At 38.6% G+C, this 12,584-nt stretch overlaps 1 protein-coding gene across 1 annotated transcript in view; it reads right to left on the bottom strand.

Annotated features, from left to right (window-relative positions):
- RGS13 (regulator of G protein signaling 13) overlaps nt 1-3,859 on the bottom strand; it is a 36,936-nt gene extending 33,077 nt beyond the window's left edge. The window contains exon 1 of the mRNA XM_056110826.1: nt 3,733-3,859. The gene's annotated coding sequence lies outside the window, so the exon portion shown is untranslated. The remainder of the gene's footprint in view (nt 1-3,732) is intronic.
- Between the last annotated feature and the right edge of the window lie 8,725 nt (nt 3,860-12,584).

The following is a 12,584-nucleotide window of genomic DNA, read 5'->3' on the forward strand; positions in this document are numbered from 1 at the left end:
TAACTATCACTGTGCACTGTGACTTTGCTAGAATATTATAGAACGTTTCCCAAGGTTCATCATGATTTTTGCATTGAAATTCAAAAATAAATACAGAAATATTTAATCCAGCTTCTGGTAAGCATTTATATTTGCCCTTAGGAATTGTTACCTCTTCCAGGGAACACAACTATAAAATTATGCCTTACATGCTATAGCAAGAGTACGTAAGGATTAAACACAAACAAAGCTTTGTAGCACTGTCCTCCCGTTGTTCATCGTATTGCTCGAGCAGACACCAGTAATGTCTCCATTGTGAGACAAGTTGTTACTGTTTTTGGCACATTGAATCCACCATTAAGAGCTTGCCAGGCTCTGCCGGGTGGGCGGGATACTCTCGGTAGCTTGCCGGGTTCTCCAAGAGGGACAGAGGAATAGAACCCGGGTTGGCCACATACAAGGCAATCGCCCTACCCACTGTGCTATCGCTTCAGTCCAACGCACAAAAAAGGAGATTAAGTAAGGAGAAAGGTAACAATAAAATATTTCAAAAATTGTTTTGGAAGACCGCGCGCTAACACAGTGGTAGGGTGTGTTTGCCTTGCGCGTGGGTGGCCCAGACCAGCCAGGTTCGATTCCTCTGCCCCTCTCGGAGAGCCAGGAAAGCTACCGAGAGTATCTTGCCTGCACAGCAAAGCCTGGCAAGCTACCCATGATGTATTCGATATGCCAAACACAGTAACAACAAGTCTCACAATGGAGATGTCACTGGTGCCCGCTTAAGTAATTTGATAAACAACGGGAGGACAGTGCTCCAGTGCTCCAGTGCTCCAGTTTTGGAAGACAGAAAACAGATAAAAGATGGACACTTAAATTCTCATACTTTTAAGATGAGAATAGACGTTAGCTTATTAAATTTCATCTGACAAAACAAAGAGCATTTAATTTGTTGACTAAAAGCAGAGGATTTCTCAATTAACTTGTGGTATGTATCTGCAGTCCTGCATTTAGCAATAGTTATTGAGAAGTACATTTGCGCTTACAGATTAATAACACTAAACTTTACAGAATGAAACACTTTAGAGGTTTATAATTGATAATGTTTTAGTCTATTTTTGTTAATTCCCAAAGTAAATTTGGGTGGGGTGTATTGGGGCCGCCAATGATGGTTCTCAGAACTTAATTCTAATTTTGTGCTCAGGGATCACTCCTGGTTGTGCTTAAGGAGCCATATGTAGTTCTAGGGATCAAACCAAGGTCAGCTGCATGAAGGCAAGTCTCTCTCTCTCTCTCTCTCTCTCTCTCTCTCTCTCTCTCTCTCTCTCTCACCTTTTTAAAAAAAGTGTCTTAATCTCTTTTTATTGGTCCCACAAAATAAATTCTAAACTATTGTTTTGGTACTTCAAGGAATAGCAATGAGGGCTGCCCATGTGAATGGCAAACACTCTAATACAGACTAGTTGCCTTGGCCCCAAATTCTATTATTATTATTATTATTATTATTATTATTATTATTATTTTCCCATACCTGGATGTGTTCAGAGCTTACTCCTGGCTCTGCACACCAGGTTCACTTCTGGTGGGTTAGGGGAACTGCATGGGATGTCAGGCATTGAACCCAGGTGAGCCAAGTGCAAGGCAAATGTCTTGCCTGCTGTACTATCTCCTGGTCCTCCAATTATGTATTTGTTTTTTAACTTCTCAAGCAATGCTCATGGGATTTGGGAAAGTACTCCCAGCTATTCTTGGGCCTGTGGTTCACTGCAGTGAACCAAGGACGTATCCCATCTCTGCAGCAATGGAACTCACCTTGCCATGCTGGCAATGCCCAGGGATCTCTAGGAGGACCTTACCTGGACTTGACGGAAACCTGCAGAGTTGCTCCTGATAATAATACATTGGGGACCATGTGATGCTGGAGAACAAATCAGAATTGGCTGCATGCAAGACATGTGCCTTAATCCTTATACTTTCTCTTCAGCCTCCAGATTCTAAACTAGTAAAGTATAATTCTTCATGGTTAAAATTGGAATGTCTCATTGACATATTAAAATTATTTTTAAGTCCAATGAAGAACATCTTCAGGGTCAGAGAGCTAATAAAGAGTTAGAGTGTCTTGCTCCAGTTCTATTCTGGGCATTACTAGGCACCACTAAGCAATACCAGGTGTAGCCCTAGAAGCCCCCAAGCGTTGCTAAATTGTCTTTGGTTGTCTCTGGCACCTAACAGCTTAGTGGCACTGCATCATCAGACCCTCGAATTGAACCACCAGGAAGATTGGCCAAGTATAACCAGGAGTGGCTCCCTGAGCACTGCTTGGGAGGTCTCCAAGGAATCTAAACTTTTATTACATAGAATGAATCTAAATGGAGAAACTGAACAAGCTTCAAAGCTATAATCACAACTTTTTGAGGACTGTTGGTGGTATGATCTATGGAAAAATTCCTTGACTTAAAAATAAAATAAACAAAACAAATTATTGTGTGCCTCATCTCAAATGCATATTTGAAAAGGTTTCCATAAATTTTAAGTAAATGATTTTTCCACTTCATAAATGCTGAATTATGGTTATCCCTATTTTTGGTGTAGTAACTTCATATCTAGAATTTTAACTCTTTTACATGAAAATAATGTAAAATTCCTACATTTTAAAATTTCTATTTTCCATTTCTTTTTTTGAATATTTTATCTTGCTGTAAATTCCTTTGTCTTTTTTATTTTTCAATAACCTCTTAGCAGGGCCAGAAGTTATTATATTTAGAACACAATTTAAGACTCCATAGTGATTTTTGCCTCCGTTGTTTTATCCTAAGAAAGAACACAACTCATTCCCAATTGAATTCTAGTCAAAAATATATTTCCATTTTGTGTTCATTAGCTATGAATTTAATTGGATTCATATTATTCCAGATTGACATTTTCTCTGACATTTTATGAAGTTTGTAATCAAAATACTATGAAAATAAGTGAATTATCTTAAGCTGAGTTTATTCGTATGCTTTAATGTATTTTGCTATCTTGGTAGGAAATTAGTAAATTATTTCTGTTTATTATCCACACTTAAAGAAATTTATATCCACTCAAGGAAATTTATTTAATGACTTAGAATATCACATAAAATTTTGAGAAAACTTTCAGCCATTTCATTTTAGTAAGGTTTTGCCTTATCACCCAGAACTCTGTGTTCTCTTGAAAAACCAAGTAACTAGGCATAAAATTAAGGAATGAAGAAATTCTGTATATTCAAAACAAATTTGCAACAATTCATACTTAGAGTCCATATGGCGGATTCAATTATTGAACTAATTATTTGCTAATACATTATATTTGAAACAGTTTTGATATTTTTAACGTATACATACAAAACACATGAAATAAAGACCATACTCTAAACTTAAAACTTCTTTCATGGCTTATTTAGAAGTTTCAATTATATGTGGATTGCTAGTTTCCTCCTGTATTGACCAAGAAGACATTTTGTATTTCCTAGTTAATCTATTTATCAAGCATTTCCTAGTGTGGTCTTCCCCCAGGTATCCCCTTTTCCCCCCAAAAATAAACAAATAGCTAACCAGCCAAACAGAAAAACAAGCAGAACAATAAGCCCCCCTCGCCAACAACAACAACACCAAATCTACTTAATAAAATTTTCCTTAAAAGAAATTTTCCAACCCTTCTAATTTTTCTGCTGATCATTTTTCCCAAATCAACTTTACTGCATTGCTCAACAAATGAGTAGACTCTTATACTTACAAATATATCTTGTAGCGTGGTCCACCATACTAAATTTCATTTCCTCTTTGTATGATTCTTTTGAAATAAGGTTCAAAAATTCCACAAGATATTCAACATTTTATTTTTTTCCTGGTATAAAATAAATTTGCTGTCTCTCTTGTTATCTTCAATGGGACTCTGGCCTCTGTGTGAATGTTCTGTTTTTGCACACTTATCTATGCAAAGAGGGGTTTTGTTGAATATGGAAAGTAGCATGGTTAGGGTTCCAGTGCATTGCTGATAAAGAGGTTTTATCTAACATTATCATCCCATCTGAAGTGAGGGGATGATTAGAAGTAGTAGTTAAAAATATAACTGAAGACCAGTAAGTAAGTTTCTACTGCAAATACTTGCCACCAAACTACTGAGAACTGTTCCCATCAATGTTTATAATAATCAAATTATTAAAGATTTATTTTAATTGGAGGACCTAAACAGGTTTATTTTCTTTTGTTTAACTTTTCTAAAGTGAAACCTTTCTAGTTCCTTCAGCTTGTCCTAAGGGCAATTTCTCTATCATTGTTGTTTGTTAGGGAACTTTTTAAAATTTGAACTGATTCAGTGCTCCAGATTAGAACTAATGAATGCAGAGTATGGTGAGAATGCTAATGCCTTGTCTTGTGTTCAGTTCAATTCTGTGTGTGTGTGTGTGTGTGTGTGTGTATTTAACAGAGTAAGGAAGTGGGTTAAGAAATGCTAGAACTAAAGTTAAAAAAATATCAGAATATGGTTGATGGAAGGTTATTAAAGTTTTCAGAAGCCGAAGGAGGTAGAGGATATTTTCACATGTATTTTATTATGTTGAGTTTCAAACTCAGAAAAATCTAATATTTCAAGATAGAGGAACAATTTGGAACTAGGAAATGCAGAAAGACATAAGAAAGTTAGTAATTGAGAAGAAGGCATCATACCATATGAAGTTTTGGATTAGTTAGAAGAATCCAGATGGTTTGCTGATAACACCCACTTTTTTTGGTTTCTAGGTGTTCACTTCTCTGTGGACCTCAGAACCTTTGGGAGTCTCTCAAGACATTGCTCATGGGTTTGAGAGTGTTTTCTCTTCCTCCTGCCTTGGGATCAAGGAGCGACAGGGAGATTCTGAAGGTAATGCACTCTGAGAATGCCAGTTTTAAAGGCAACTCAACAAATTAAACATAAATTAGTTTTAACATTTAGCTGGTCTGAAGAGTTTTCCATTTAGATAGGAGAGCAAGCTTTATAGTTTTACTTTCTACCTTCCTGCAGGAGACTATTTATTTTTTGTGATATCATTCTATCAAGCAGCTATTTTGAAGTTTGCAATTTGATGTTGAAGAAACTAGTATAGACCATGCTTTATATTGTTTTAACTAAAACTTGACGTTGAAAATTAAGTGTGAAGATAAATTATGAAACACTCTGGCACAGAATAAACACTGTACAAAAATGATTGTTCTTGCTCAGTAATCTCAGATGAAACAAAAATGATAGATTGGAATAACCCATCAAAAACAACCTATGATATGAACATGACACATTTTGACTTTTTTTTTTAGTTTTAGACCTTTAAAGTCCTTGTTTTCCTTTTAAAGCAATTGTTTAAGTTCGACATTCCTCAAAGGTATTTTATTGAGGTTTTTATTTTCAAGTTTTTACTAAAAATATGCTTGAGATTTGTGCCATTTGTACATTGCAGCTTGCTGAAAGAAACTGAACTACTAGTTTCTTCAGAAGAATTCCTTAACCACTTAGTGGTACAAGTGATATGACCTTTTTTTGGTCTGAATTTCCTTCCAGTACTGCACCTTTGCAGAGAACCCTCTCTCTGTCTCTACACAGTCCACATTTCTAAGAGTGAGGCCAAACATTTCTGCAACCAAGATATTTGACTCATCTCCTGGACTTTTGGGGTCTGGCTTGCTGTCAGCTAGAAAAACTTTAATTAATTTATTTATTTATTGCCTCATGTGAAACATAAAGACAGCAGACATTTGAAACAGCTTGAAGAGTCCTGACATATTTTCTGGCATAAAACACATCTCCATTTAGCAATGAAAAGTAGCTCCCAATTTTGTCAGCATATTCAGTGACTTACTCTATAGCTGCCTTGATTAGCACTGCTAATTCTGCCAGTCTCTGGAGTTTGGTCACTCACTCTTGATCACTCTTGGTTCCCTCTTGAGGACTGTGCTGAATTCCTTCCCGTGGCCTTTCCAGGAAAGCAGGCTTGCTCTCAGTTTCCTAATGTCCTGTTTGTGACTCAAAAGGAACAGTGCTTGGCTTTGATTTTTCTCCTGCACTTCTCATGGATTCATTCTTCTGTTCTCAAGAACTAGATTCCAGGAGATTGGTCTGAATCTCATTATTTCCCCTGCAGTGCTTTGGGTTTTAGGCATATAACTAGGAGAGAAATTTGTTTTTTAATATTTTTTTCTTGGGAAAAAATGAAGAGATGCTAGCATTGCTGAACTGGGACTGAGACGTGTCTCTTAGCTTTTTTGGTGTAGTCCAGCTGTGTCTGTGGAACCCCATGAGAACAGGTCTGAGAGCACAGCCCTTTGAAGATTTGCATATGATCTGCCAGTCACTCGGGCATTTCCATTCAAGGATTGCTTTATTATTTATTTATTTATTTATTTTTACTGGGGCAGGGTCCTGAATTCAGAGTATAAATCCAATCGAGAATACACCTGCTTGAATTCAAAATATTTTTCTTTTCATAGTTTTTGTTGGTTTGTTTTTAGGTTCTTTGGGGCCACACATGGTGGTCCTTTGGGCCTACTCCTGGCTCTGTGCTTGGGGGTCAATCGCAGCTTGGGAGACCATAAGGTGCTAGGGATTGAATCTGGGCCTCCTCAGATTCAACCAAACTGTCTTCCCATCTCAGTTCGTTAAACTGTCTCTCTGGCCTTTCTCATTGATATTTTATAGGCAACTGTTTCTTATTTTCCTGTCTAAACTTTCCTTGATGAAATAACACTTTGTGGATGCATGATTCCATCCTTTTCTGCAGTTGAGCCCGTGATCTCTTTCTGGCTTGCAAAGAATTCCCAAAAGCCTGCCCACTAGGAAAGGAAGCAAATGTTGAGCCCAATTCTATCTTACTTGCCAGTTTGCTGCTGTGATTTAGGACACCCTCTGTTATTACTTGGCATTGCCCATTACTCTTGCAATTTCAACTATGCAATTCAGTGGGGATACTTTGGGTGGTAGGGATACGTATTAAGTGATAGAGCTCATGCTTAGCAGATGCAGTGTCCTGGTTTTGATACACCCCTCCCCATCACCACCAGGTTGGGCAGTCATAAGCACCCAGCTTGACCAGAAGATGGTCCTGCCCTTCCCCCCACCCAGCATCATTAAGAGTGATCCCTATGAAATAAATTAAGGTATTTTGGGTTTTTTCCTACAATATTTCTAAATATCTGACATGAAGGAGAAGCTTTAAGGCCATTTACTATCTTCCATAATCTGTATTTACTTTTATATAAATAATAATTACTCAATTATTTTTATTTTAGGGCCACATCCAGTTGTTTTGAAGGGTTATTCCTGGCTTTGTGCTCAGCAATCACTCCTAGTGTACTTGGGAGACCAAATATGGTGCTGGGAATTGAACCCTGGTCAGCTGCATATAAGGCAAGTTCCTTACCCACTATACTATCTCTCCAGTCCCAATAAACATTCATATTTTAAAAAAGACCAAAGGAAATAAAATATGGAAACTGAAATTAGTGTTTCCTTAATATCACAGATAAAAAGTACCATATTTATGCTGATTTAAGTGAAAGATCCCTGGAACAAATGGGTCTCACTGGCCTGGGGTTATGAAGCTGAGGCCTGAATTTTCATTGTTCAAATAATTCTCTATCCTTATTCTTTATGAACTTGTCACTTTCTGCAAAGTGTTTGATTTTTTTTTTACTTCTTGTGGGTTGTGTGTGGAGGGACCACACCTGGCAATGCTCAGGGATTGATCCTGGCTCTGCACTCAGGATTTACTCCTACTGGTGCATGGGTGGACCATATGGGATGCCAGGGATTGAACCCTGGTTGGCTGCATGCAAGGCAAAATACCTACCCAAAGAGCTATCACTTGACCAAAAATGTCTGAATTTTATGCTACTTTAGAGCAGAACTAACATGGCTGCATTCAATTTTCTATTTTATTTTTAAGTCATAGAGGTCTCGGTGATTCTTTTGCAGACCATGATTGTGAAATATGTAAACAGTCTTTAAACAAATCTGTCCCAGGCCAGCATGAATGGTGAGGAATTGCTCCAGTGCACCCATCCAAGGAAGCATGATGGTGAACTACACACTCTGGGAGAAAAATGCATGGTTAATGATACAAAGGAAAGAAAAACTTTAGAATAAATATGTCGTTCAGTCGCCTGCTATGTAGTCAATTTGAAGATAGAAAATATAGGGTTAGCTTGAATGCATTCTCCCTTCTTGGTTAGGAACTCCTGATTTTCTGATACACTTTCAGTAGCACTTTACTGGCATAAAACTGAAATTGGTGTAATAGGTGCTCAATGAATATTTGAGCTGTCATTGAAAATAATGCTGTTATAACAAGACTCATATAAAACTTACCCTTAATGTGCACTTTTTATTAAATCAATTTTCACTTACGTAAAATATTGGGAAGTAGAATTTGGAGAGGATCAGATCATAAACAGTTTTCCTGCGTTGAAGACTTTCCTTAATATATGTCTTAATGTCCTATGTCTCTATCATATCTTTTTATTACCTTCAATTAGTGTGGTTGCTTAGGAGTTTTATTTAGAGATGTTCATGTTTTATGAGCATAATGTATTCAAATATGTGTTTTTATAGAGCATGCAAATTTGAACAATTGAGGCCTTACGATACTCTCAAATAAGAAATTGGGGGAGGGGTGGGCAGTATTTTTAGATCATTTAGGATCTAAAAATAACAACTAAAAATACCTTATTATGACTGTAAATAAGATTTGATAAAGTGACTTCAATTTTTAGAAGACCTAAATCAATAAAAAATTGTAATCCTAAATGCTTTTGAATCTATTTGGATATGCTTTCTATCATCACGATCATGATCACGACCATCCTGTTATTCATCGATTGCCTCAAGCAGGCCCCAGTAACGTCTCCTTCATCCTAGCCCTGGGATTTTTTTTAAAAAAGTGCCATATTCAAGGCTCTTTCAGAGTTAGGAGAATAAGACCCTTCATTGTTACTGGTATTTGACATATTGTGTACGCCACAGGGAGTTTGCCAGACTCTGCCATGTGGGCAGGCTACATTCGGTAGCTTGCCAGTTTGTCCAAAGTAGGAATGAGATGATAAGATATCGCGCGGCCGCGAAAGCAGCGGCGCGCTTCCGGGAGCTGGATTTTATAGTCTCTGAGTCTTGGCTGTTGATGGGATTACACAGCGCCAGGGGGCCAGTTGGTGGGTGTGAGCCCCACCTACTGGAATTTGGAGGATCTGGGTGGAGGATGCTCGGCCCCGATCCGAGTAGGCTTGGAGATGTCAGCCCCAGGACCCGCGTGCCTTTGTTCCCCTGCCGGTACCTTCATGTGTGCGGAGAGTGGTCTCAGCATGGTGGTGGCTGGTTCTGGAGGTCTTCGGCTGCCTGAGCCCTGATTGGGGCAGGGAGGAAAACTCAACCCACTCCCCTCCAAGGGGCCCCAGCGAGGACAGCCAGGTGCCTGGCTTTCTATCATGGAGAAATGTTTTTCTCTCCTGCAATTCTGGATATTTGGGAGTTGTTTTAATAACTCTAAAAGCAGTCTATCAGAGAAAATTTTATTTTCAGGATAGAAAACACATCCCTAAACAACTTTAAACAAAAGAAATGTAAATCACCCTCCCCTTCTTCCAAATTTTATTCAAAGAAAGATGAGGAGTAATTGCTTTAGTAGAGTGCAGTCCTGTAAGGCCTAGATTCAGGTAAGTCATTCTGACTGTCGGGGTTTACATCAAAGATAGTCTGAGGGACTTTCATAGACAAAGTCAAAGAAAGGGCAAGGTTGAAAGTAGAATAGAGACAGCTGCCAAATGACTTTAATTTGGATAGGAAACACTTCAGAACATCAGTCACAGTGATTCACTTTCTGCAAAATTATTTTCAGCTGCCCTAGAAAATAATTTTAAAGAGAACATTGAATTCACTCAATATTACTGCAAAATTAAAAAAATATAATTATATGGGGGGGAATTTTGGCCTCCATCTCTAGGTTATTGGATGTCTGTAGCACTGTAGCACTGTCCTCCGGTTGTTCATTGATTTGCTCAAGCAGGCACTGGTAATGTCTCCATTGTGACACTTGTTATTGTTTTTGGCATATCAAATATGCCACGGGGAGCTTGCCAGGCTCTGCCGTGCGGGTGGGATACTCTTAGTAGCTTGCCAGGCTCTCCAAGAGGGACAGAGGAATTGAACCCAGGTCAGCTGCTTGCAAGGCAAATGCCCTACACGCTGTGCTGTCGCTCCAGCCCTATTGGATGTCTACTCCATTTTATTATTCTTCTAAGCAGATAAATACAAATGTGATGTTTATATCAACTGGATGTTTACCTAATAGCTTTGTTGACCAGCTTTGTGAAAGAAATAATTGACAGTCAAGTGTTGGTATTTCTATCTTTAAATGTTGGTGGTCTCTGTAGAAAACTGAAGGATTGTTATTGGAGATTGCTTCTCCAGACTTACTTTAAAGTAGAAATCATAACACAGAAGTATACAGCTCAAAGGAACCTTGAATACCATCTATTTCAGAGCTTTCATTTTCTTGGCAAAGAAGCTGATCTCTACACTGCCCCAGATCACACAGATTTCTATGACCTAGTCAAGGCTAAAACTCACCTTTCATGATCCATAGGCTTTATGCATTTTTTAAATTTTAAGATCACTCATATTTTTTCCTCTTGTGTTCTTGTTGCAAAGAGAGTTATACATAACTCACTTTCTCCTTTCAACTAATGCACTAATTTCAGGTTCATGCATTTACCCGCTTTCTTACTATACCAGAAAAACATGTGACACAGATGCTATAGTAACAAACTTCCTGCTCCATTCCTGTGGGTTCTCATCATTGTAATGAGTTAATTTTCAATCCAGAGCTTGGCCTTTCCACTTGACTGTGAGTAACATGGTTTCTATTGAGTTGAATACATGGAATGTAAATCTAATTTATCTGTCCCAAAGGCTACAGTTTGGGCTTCATTTTTTAAGAGAAACCCCATATATACTACATGTCACCATATAATAAAACATCTCACACAAAAATACAGAGTAAGGGCTAATTATTCATTTCAAGAGTGATTATTTTACACAAAAATTCTATAAAAATTCCTTTAGTCAAGTTATCTTATTTAAACTTCTGAAGTTTATTTCTATCTTGTTTTGTTTTGGGGGCCACGCATGACAGTACTGAGGAACCACTCGTGGCATTGTGCTGGGGAATGGCTCTTGGCAGATATATTTCTGAAATTTAATTGATGCCCAGTTTGTCAAAAAAATAACAGAACACAAAATATGTTGAACTTAGCACAGCGGGTAGGGCGTTCGCCTTACAAGCGGCCAACATGGCCGACCCGAGTTCGATTCCTCCGCCCCTCTCGGAGAGCCCGGCAAGCTACCGAGAGTACTGGATATGCCAGACACAGTAACAACAAAGTCTCCAATGGAGACGTTACTGGGCCCGCTAGAGCAAATCGACGATCAACGGGAGGGCCTTTACCTTTACCTTTACCTTTGTGGACAAATGGGAAAACACGCCAGTTTTTCCAAACAACCCTAGCAGCTCAAAATGCTGTAGTTATAGTTGATAATGATAAAAAATGCAGTTAATACTATATTTCTTGTTATTTTATTTTTACTTTCTGCCAAGGGCCAGTATTGTTTTGGAGGATGAACTATGCTCTCAGTAGATTGGAAACAGATTTCAATAGCTGGAGCACAATGCCTAGAGAATTCTACACTGGAGAATTAAACATGCTTGAAAAAAGAGAGTCAAACAAACAAACAAAAAAAGTATTACTAAACGGTGGTAATTAAGGAATATTCCACTTAAGTCTGTTTTAAGTCAAGCAGAGTTCCAGAAGGACTTTATTTTTAGGCTGCAGTTTATTGATTCAGTCTGTGGCCTCAACTAATTGGCAGAGGCTCTTAGCTCACTTACTGTACACTCTCCAGCCTCCAGATATTTTCTTGGTTCTAGATCATGCAAGCTTGAACAGTTTTTGCATGTCAGCCTGGAGCGAAGAAGCAGATTCCTGAGACTTTCTCAGGTCAAGTGCTGCTCCTAAGTGGGATGCAAGTATGGTTCCTTGAAGGACCCAGAATGCAGCTGCATCCACACAGCATTTCTCCTGGGCCTCTTAGTGTATATTTCTCCTTAGATTAGTTAGTGTACATGCTGCCAGGACTTTGACAACTTTACTTGCAAGAGGAAATGAGCATGAGAAAGCCTTCAGGTAATGCAAGACAGTTTCCTGAGAGAATCAGTGAGCCCATCGATAATGTGTTGCAGCAGGAGAAGGGCAGATCTCAGTGGTGCATAGGATAAACCCAGCCACTGTACTTGCATAAAGGTCACTAGAGGTTGCTGCAGAGAGAGGCGGTATTTTAGGCTTAATGTAAACAATGCCCTTTGTGTTCTTAACACATTCAGAAGTTAACATAAAAGGATAGGAGACTGGACAAGCTCTGTGCACCTGTGCTGTGCCACTGCGGGCTGGTACCTGGTACCTGGTTTCCTTAGGATCTGTTCATTGTCATAAAAATTCTAACATATAGAGAAGCTGATGAAGGAGCCTCTCGTTTTCATTTAGCACTGCACCCCAACAGTTCCTTAACTGGTG

The sequence above is a fragment of the Sorex fumeus genome, unplaced genomic scaffold (assembly GCF_029834395.1).
Source record: "Sorex fumeus unplaced genomic scaffold, SorFum_2.1 ptg000010l, whole genome shotgun sequence".
NCBI classification, from domain to species: Eukaryota; Metazoa; Chordata; class Mammalia; order Eulipotyphla; family Soricidae; genus Sorex; species Sorex fumeus.